Source organism: Euprymna scolopes, chromosome 2 (assembly GCF_053919585.1).
Source record: "Euprymna scolopes isolate OS-2025 chromosome 2, ASM5391958v1, whole genome shotgun sequence".
NCBI classification, from domain to species: domain Eukaryota; kingdom Metazoa; phylum Mollusca; class Cephalopoda; order Sepiida; family Sepiolidae; genus Euprymna; species Euprymna scolopes.
Genome location: NC_136483.1, coordinates 144475098 through 144484867, shown reverse-complemented (window position 1 = coordinate 144484867; position 9770 = coordinate 144475098). Strand labels below are relative to the sequence as shown.

The 9770-nt window shown below is 33.8% G+C and overlaps 1 pseudogene; it reads left to right on the top strand.

Annotated features, from left to right (window-relative positions):
• Window positions 1-9059: 9059 nt before the first annotated feature.
• On the top strand, window positions 9060-9176 carry LOC145242103 (5S ribosomal RNA; annotated as a pseudogene).
• Window positions 9177-9770: the final 594 nt, after the last annotated feature.

Below are 9770 nucleotides of genomic sequence, written 5' to 3'. Positions count from 1 at the left end.
TATATTCAAATCGCTTGATGGATAGGCTAGTGGACTCGTGACCTGTTGGTCTATATTGTGATCTAACTCGCTGAGTAGATGGACTAGACAACCCGCCACACATTTGGTCTAGTCTGACACTCAGTGCGCTTAATATATAGAATAGATAGATGAACCTATTTGGTTTACTTTGTGACTTAGGTCGTTGAATCTATTCGTAGACATATTTGGTCTATTTCAAGTGTCCTAACATAGTAATAAACATTAGTAAATTCTTAGCCGTGAAACAATCATTTTTTTTTTTTTTTGCATGCATTATTCTATTGGTCTATTTTATTACTTAACGCGTTGAATAGATAGAGTAGACTACTTGTGACCCATTTGGTCTATTTTGTGACTTTACACGCTGAATATCTAATAAGACTAGGCGACTAGTGACCCGTTGGTCTACTTTTGTTACATAAATCGAGGAATGGATAGAATAGCTCACTAGTGATCGATTTAGACTATTTAGGGAACCAAGCTTGCTAAATAAATAGTCATGACTATTTTGGTTAATTTTGACACCCACCTCGCTGAATAGCTGGACTGGATGACCCGTGTCCAGTTTGATACTCAACTCAATGAAAACGAGCCCCCTGTATCATAAAATAAATGAAATGTTTCGAAAATATCGAAAAAGCATATAAATTAATAAATTTCCATCCAAATCAACCGAACGTGTTTCTTTATATTATTTACGTAAAGTTGATTATCGTTGCAATGCACCACACGTTCTAAAGTAATGATCATCATTATTGGTCCCCAATGTTTCGGCCACGCCTATAATTGACTTTTTTTTCTTTAAATTCATGAATCCTTTAGGCCTCATAAACTAAACAAGCCAACTTGATTGCTTCGTTATTTCTGGATCATTTTACAGTCATTTGTCCGCATGCCTTTTCTGCTGGGCAACGCAAGCCGATGTTTCAAGTGGCCAACTCTTGAAAGAAAATAAAGAAATTTTTATTCTCAGACTCATCGACTCCGCCATTACAAAGCGACGACATTTTCAAGATATAAACGTCTCCATTCAAACTCGAGAATCCATTGTGAACTTAGACTAAATGACACGCTGATGAAGTCGACTCGTTGACCTTTTTTTTAAATGTTCTTTTAGTAGACATGCTTTATCTTGAGATCTATAATAATACGCTAAGACGTACATCATCGCCATATTTTTTTTTTTTTAAATGAGATCGTCCGATTTGGTGATTAATTTCTTAGTATTGTAAAAAAAAAAAAAAAAAAAAAAAAAAGCCGACTTTACCCATTTTGAAAATGAATTGTTCCAAAATCCAATTATATCCTCTCGTCGACTAAATAATACATTTTTTTTCTCATATTCCTATGTAGATTATCACCTTTCACACACATTAAAACAAAATAAGATCGTCCGATCAGCCAATTTAATAATTGGTGAGTAATCTGAGTTTGCTCAGTTTCCAAAATCAAATTATATTTCTCTTGTTGACTGTCGTGGTACAAAATATAAATCTATCTATCTATCAATATATATATATATATATATATATATATATATATATATATATATATATATATATATATATATATATATATATATAGTGAAGACGCTAACCTAAATATCGTTTTAAAAAATCAACAACAAAAAACTACGTAAATATATAAACTATAAAAACTAAACAGTAAATCGTCTATGGCATCATAGTGTAATGGATAAGACGGTGGACTAAAATGCATAAGGTCCAGGGTTCGAGTCCTAATATCAGTAAAGCTACGCTGAAGAGGGGTAGGGCCCCGAAACATGCATGTACGTAGATTACTGTTTTAAAAATAAAAGAATATATAACAATATTATTTGTTTACGCCCAAAATAAAAAATGGGCAATTTCTAAAAAAATACATCCGATCTTCAAGGTGAAGACGCTATGCTCAATATCGTTTAAAAAAATCAACAACAAAAAAACTACGTTAATATATATATATATATATATATATATATATATATATATATATATATATATAAGTGAGAATGTGTGTGTGAGGACACTTCTCAACCTATATACTCAACGAATTTTTAATTTAGACTTGAAATCTGGTATATATGTTATTCTGATATGTGGAAATTTTTTTATTAGGTTTTCATCCGGAAAAAAAAGCTATAATCTATGGGGTCAAAATTGAAAAATTGGTACGTGGGAGTCCTCGGATTTTTTCTCTGTTTGCTAACTGTATCACGACTGCGCATGCGTGATTGGTTCGCATTATTGATCGCTTATGTTAAGTATGAGTCGGTTTAAAAAACATTTTTGATGAGCGTGTCATGCTGACTGAATAGTTATCGTACTTGACTCATTGTTTTTAGGTTTCGGTTTCGATCTCAGCTCGTGTTTTTTTTTCCTTCTTGCAAGAAGTGGACTGTTTCAACAAAACAATACTCGCATGCGCATGTCTGCATGAATTAATATAATATTAATATAATATTTATGCGTATTTTACGACCGGGCAAAATCGGGCAGCCTCCTAGTTTTGTTCTATAAAGACCGCATTTATTTTTCAATGCGATGAATTAAAACAAAATGGCTGAACGGACTAGCTAACCTGTTTCGAACTTCGATTAATAGAGCTAAAGAGCTACATTGAGGTTAGAATTATGATTAAGGAAAAAGAATTATGATGGAATGGAGGTTACGGCGAGTGGAACAGGAAAAAAAATTAGGAATAAAATAGAAAGCACATTAGGTCTAAAAAATGTTTCTTCTTTTTTGTTTACCAAGAGGTCGCAAAGACTCAGGTCATGCTAATTTTAAATAAATTCATTTCAAAATGTATGTTTCCTTCATTGGTTTGAAGAATATTTAGCTTACGATTATTTTTATGATCGGACAGAGAAAATTTATTGTTTGAAACAGGGTTAAATTATATGAATATAAGCATTAGACATAAAACAATAAGAAGATAAGGATTAAAGACGAGGAAACTTTATTCCATTCTCATGTCAATAAGGTTTTAAATGGTTGAGAGGGGAAAAAGAGGGAGAAATTTTTTAATTCATGACATTTCAAAGCTAAATGCTTCTCGTCAGAAGAGGAGAAAAACAGTATTGTTCAAAAGTATGGGGAAGTTTACTTTATCTCTATAAATATTAAATAAATAGTGAGAGGACATATTCGCTTTATTTATTTGAATAATATTCAACTGGCAATGGACAGTTTTTTTTTTGGGGGGGGGGGTTAAGACGAAGGATATTTTTCCTAATGGTACTGGCACTGATATACATTTATATTATTTCATGGGAGTATTATTGTTAAGAATATTTATTTACCTCCTCTCTAGGTGGGTAGGTCACGGTCAAATGGGGTTTGATGAAATCGTTTTGTGGAACGAACTGAGTTCGAATTTGGCACACCCAGTTCAAAAATGTGCTTAGTAGTATTTATTTTTCTTTTATATATATATATATATATATATATATATATATATATATATATATATATATATATATATATATATATATATTAAAAAGCCCCCCTCTTTGGGTTGAGCACTGCCGTAAATAATCTCACTCGCTACTTAATTTGGCTGAAAAATGCGAAGCTCGCGGTTTGTTTACAAACAAGCGTTTGAGCACTTTACAAGTAGCGGACGGATGTTTATTTAAATCCGTGGTCGAGAGGTAGAACTGCCGACTGTCAACACGACGGTTCTAGGTTCTATCCTCGGCCTGGGAGAGGTGCTAGTCTAGCGGCACTGATGAGTTGTGATACAACGAAACAGGACTGCATGTCGATGATTACAAATATATATATATATATATATATATATATATATATATATATATATATATATATATATATATATATATGCATTTATTCTTCTTCTTCTTCATCCGTTCTTGCTTTTATCCCTATTATATCGGCCCCTATAATTCTTTTTTTTTTTTCAAATTCTAATCTCAAATGTTTTCCCTTTCTAATCAAGTCGGTGTTGTCTTTTCACTTTTGCATAGTGCCGCTTTTTTCTCTTCTTCTGGCGAGAAGCATTTAGCTCAAGATACTATAGCATGAAGAGATTTCCCTCCTTATTTATTTTTTTTTCTGTAATCTTATTGGCTTAAGAATGTAATAATGTCCTATGTAACTTCACGCTTTATCTTTTTAACTTATTATCTCTCTCTCTCTCTCTCTCTCTCTCTCTCTCTCTCTCTCTCTCTCTCTCTCTCTCTCTCTCTCTCTCTCTCTCTTTAAAAAAAAATTTACCCTTTTTTTGTGTTTTTTTTTTTTTTTTTTTTGCTCAACATACACCTCCAAACATCCGGGCAACGTCGAGCTGAAATGCTACTATATATATATATATATATATATATATATATATATATATATATATATATATATATATATATATATATATATATATAAAAGTGAAAGTGTCTGTCCGTCTGTCTGTGTGTGTGTCTATATGTGTACATTTCCATACGCAATAACTCTGTCAATTTTAAGTATACAGACTCGAAATTTGATATAGAGGTTACTGAAATTTGGGAAAATCTAGCTGATCGGTTTTCGACCAGAAATTTGGCGATTATGGGATCAAAGTTCAAAGATTTTACCTTTGAGAACTCCACCTAAATCCTCCGCCAATTTTGGGTCTGAATAATTGAGAATTTAGATATAGGTTCCTTGGAAATGGGTCTAACATAATAACATCATTTGCACTCAAAACAATACATGTTAAGGGGTTATAATAGGGGTCAAAGTTTAAAAAATTGACCTTTTTTTTTTTTTGCTCAACATACACCTCCAAACACCCGGGCAATGCCGGGCTGAAATGCTAGTATATATATATATATATATTTAATTATTATAGTAAAAAAATAATTATGACAGCCCCTTTAAGAAATACGTTTCTTATAGTTGAGCACTTTCTGTTGAATAAAAGTCGGTCAATTTAGCTCTTATGCGTAGATCGTCGTATAACGACTTGATCACTGTCTGTCTGACGTAATGAACATTTAAATTAAAATGTTTAAAATTCAACGCTATTTCACACGATTAATGGTAGCCGAATGGATACGGTCTCCGCTAATCGAGCCAGAGATGTCTCGTGTCGCGGGGTTCGAATCGTTCGACTGGTAGTAATTGTGACACCCTGCACTGAAGAATCCCGAAAGGATGAAACACTAGTGTCTGTAGGTATTTAATTATTATAGTAAAAAAATAATTATGACAGCCCCTTTAAGAAATACGTTTCTTATAGTTGAGCACTTTCTGTTGAATAAAAGTCGGTCAATTTAGCTCTTATGCGTAGATCGTCGTATAACGACTTGATCACTGTCTGTCTGACGTAATGAACATTTAAATTAAAATGTTTAAAATTCAACGCTATTTCACACGATTAATGGTAGCCGAATGGATACGGTCTCCGCTAATCGAGCCAGAGATGTCTCGTGTCGCGGGGTTCGAATCGTTCGACTGGTAGTAATTGTGACACCCTGCACTGAAGAATCCCGAAAGGATGAAACACTAGTGTCTGTAGGTATTTAATTATTATAGTAAAAAAATAATTATGACAGCCCCTTTAAGAAATACGTTTCTTATAGTTGAGCACTTTCTGTTGAATAAAAGTCGGTCAATTTAGCTCTTATGCGTAGATCGTCGTATAACGACTTGATCACTGTCTGTCTGACGTAATGAACATTTAAATTAAAATGTTTAAAATTCAACGCTATTTCACACGATTAATGGTAGCCGAATGGATACGGTCTCCGCTAATCGAGCCAGAGATGTCTCGTGTCGCGGGGTTCGAATCGTTCGACTGGTAGTAATTGTGACACCCTGCACTGAAGAATCCCGAAAGGATGAAACACTAGTGTCTGTAGGTATTTAATTATTATAGTAAAAAAATAATTATATATATATATATATATATATATATATATATATATATATATATATAATTGAACGTGTCTGTGTACATTTTCCTACGCAATAACTCTGTTAATTTTCAGTCTACAGACTCGAAATTTGATATACATGGTACTGAGATTTCGGAAAATCGACGTGATCAGTTTTCAGCCAGAAATTTGGCTGCTAAGGGGTCAAAGTTCAACGATTTGACCTTTGAGAACTCTATCAAAACCCTCCGACAGTTTTGGGTGTAAAACATTTGAAATTTTAGATATAGGTTTCTTGGACATGGTTCTAACTTAATAACTTGATTTGAGCCCAAAACAATAAATTTTAAGGGGTCATAATAGGGGTCAAAGTTAAAAAAATTTACCGTTTTTCTTTTTTTTTTTTTCTTGCTCAACATACACCTCCAAACACCCGGGCAACGCCGTGCTTAAATGCTAGTATATATATATATATATATATATATATATATATATATATATATATATATATATTCAGTAAAAATGCTTAATCACAAAAGCCTTCTGTCTAAGATCAAAGTATAGTATCTGTTCTCACCAACATCAGTGTTATTTGATGCTGGCAATTTTCATGTAGTTATTCTCCCTCGACAAAATGCAAGTAACGTTGACACATGCAAACAAATATACAGACAGAGAAAGCGCCGCTTGTATTATTATAGACTAGCGGGGGTACCTTGCGTTGCCCGAGTGTTTGTTTCCGGGACGGGGGGGGGAATTTTAAAAAATGTTATGGTAGGTAAGTAGGAAAGATCAAACCCGGAGTCATGAGTAAAAGTAGGAAAATAAAGTGTGAAAAAAAAAAAAAAAAGATCTGCAACGTTAACAGTTCGGCCACCAAGAAAAGTCCATTCCAGTTGTTTAGGAAAAAAAAACAAACAAAAAACGACTACGGTAGGTCGGCACGAATGTGAAAATATAATGTGAATTGTCCAGCACACTAACCACTACGCCACAGAGCACTGCAGCTTAGTTTAGTGATTTTAAATAACTTCACATGAAAGAACTACGAAGCCAAACCGGTGTTCTCTTCTCAACTGTTCCTTGTGAACGATCCCCAAACGGTGTTAAGTGGTGGCAGGGGGAGGAGGAATTTATTAGAGAGAAAATATTTTACCACTTCCATTGATCTTAACCGAGTTTGGCCGTGACTTCTTAGCAGAAAAAGTATAGAAATCTAAGATTATCGAGGAATTTGAGAAATAATAAGCCTATAACACACCTCAGATATTGTTCTGCCGTTTGTGCATATTATATTTGCATGAAATATCTTGAATTTTAATCCTATTAATGTCACAATCAGACGGGAAAAAATGAGTTCATTTTATTTATATAGAAGATAGAAGAAGATAGAAAAGAAGAAGAAGATAGAAGAATAGATAGAAGAGAATAGAAGAAAAGAGAAGAGATTATGGCCTTCCGTGATTTAGTTAATGAGTAAGGACTTGCAAGAAATGATTCTCAAACTGTACTAAGTATTTGGTCCGAAAAGGCACCGTGATAAGCATGGCCCCACACTAAACCTTGGTATATATAAATCTATGCTCTGGCACGTACGTGTAGATATATAACTTCAAATAATGCCGCCAGTGAGGTCTGGTTTGTTCAATTTACATCAAGCGGATGAATACATTTGCCTATTTTCTAAGTGCTTTTCGAAGTAGCCTACGTATCTTAAGAAAGAAATAAACGAATACATACGAACATACACGCACACACACACACACACACGCATATGTGTGTGTGTGTGTGTGTGTGTGTGTGTGTGTGTGTGTGTGTGTGTGTGTACACGTGTTTTTATGCGTATACACATATATACATACATTTTTACAGATGGCATCCTTATAGTCTCGAGATACAATTTATAGCCCTGTACAAAGAGTCTATAGTAAAACAAGTGTTGCGCAATCCCTAACCACACCTCTAATAAACTAGCATTCCATTTAAGCGGCAATGAAAAGTCCAAGACGACTGGAAATAAGACTGGAATAAAAAATACACTGTCGTAAAATGATTTCACCCGCTGCTTAATTAGCTCTATGCTTGTTTGTTTGTAAATAAACTAGCAGGTCGCGCACTGTAAAGGCCGTGGGCATGTCTATTTAAATGGGCATTTGATGAGATCGTTTACGGGTACTGATCTCATTGGCCGAGTGTTAGAATTGCCAACTATCAACTAGATAATTGTAAGTTCAATCCCTGGCTAGGAATAGGTGTTAGTTTAGCCGCACTGATGAACTGTGATACAGCGAAACAGTCCGCATGTGGATGACTATATTTAAACATTTAAGCCACCCCTCCTAGGGTAGAGCACTGTCGTAAAATGATTTCACTCGTTGCTTAATTAGCGTTATACGAAGCTCATTGTTTGTTTGTTAATAAATAAACAGGTCGAGCACTGAGAAAAGCGAAGGGCAATGGGCATTTGAGGAGGTCGGAGGTTAGAACTTCAGATTATCAACTAGATGGTTTTAGGCGCAATCTCTAACTAGGCATGGGTGCTAATCTAGCCGCACTGATGAGCTGTTATACAGCGAAACAGTATTATGTAAATGACTAGTATATAACAGTATGTATGAAACAGTATTATGTAAATGACTAGTATATACTAGCAGGGGTGCCCGGCGTTGCCCGGCGTTGCCCGGCGTTGCCCGGGTATTTGAGCAAAAAAAGAAAGTGGTCAATTTTTTATAAATTGACCCCTATTATGACCCCTTAATTTTTTTTGTTTTGGGCTCAAATTAAGTTATTAAGTTAGATCCATGCCCAATGAACCTATATCTAAAATTGTGTTTAGACCGAAAATTGTCGGAGGAGTTTGGTAGAGTTCTCAAAGGTCAAATCGTTTAACTTTGACCCCTTAATCGCCAAATTTCTGGCCGAAAAACGATCACATAGATTTCCCCAAATCTCAGTGCCCGGTATATCAAATTTCGAGTCTGTAGACTGAAAATTAACAGACTTATTGCGTAGGGAAATGTACACACACAGACACACAGATACACACAGACAGACACTTTCACTTTATATATATATATATATATATATATATATATATATATATATATATATATATATATATATATATATATATATATATATATATATATATATATATATATATATTATGTACGGCATAGTCATGTTAACACACCGGTTCTCGTCAGATCACTGAAGTTAAGCAACGTTGAGCCTGGCTAGTACCAGATGGGTGACCATTTGGGAATTCTAGGCGCTGTATGTGCTTTCCACCTATCTCGCCATTGTTTTCAGTCGTCCTGAACCTCCACTTGACACTGGTATTCAACAATGTCGACTCAGGAGAGGTGTGGTTTAAGATTGCGCAACTCTTGCCACAAAAATTCACACGCAGGCATCCTTACAGTGGGTATCCATAGTCTGTCAAATTTGAAGTAAGCCTATATATATATATATATATATATATATATATATATATATATATATATATATATATATATATATATATATATAAATGTAAATTTGGTTCGTTACAAATGAATAAAAACATATTTCTACGTTACCAATTTATTTGAAATTTCTGACAACCCATCTTTAGAGTCGAGGTATGTTTTTATGTTATTAAAATAAATTTACCTCGCGAAATATTAAAATATTAAATAAAATAAATATATTTTTTTAACCGTTACTGCGAATCTGTTCTGTTGATAAAACTGAACTTCCGGTTCGATTCATTTCACAGCCACGAATTGACGAAAGATTTCATTTTCTGTTAACTCGATAAGTAAAAAAAAAACAAAAAAAAAACATATTTCATTTGTTTATCTTCCAAATTTTTTAATTTACACATCTTTTCTTT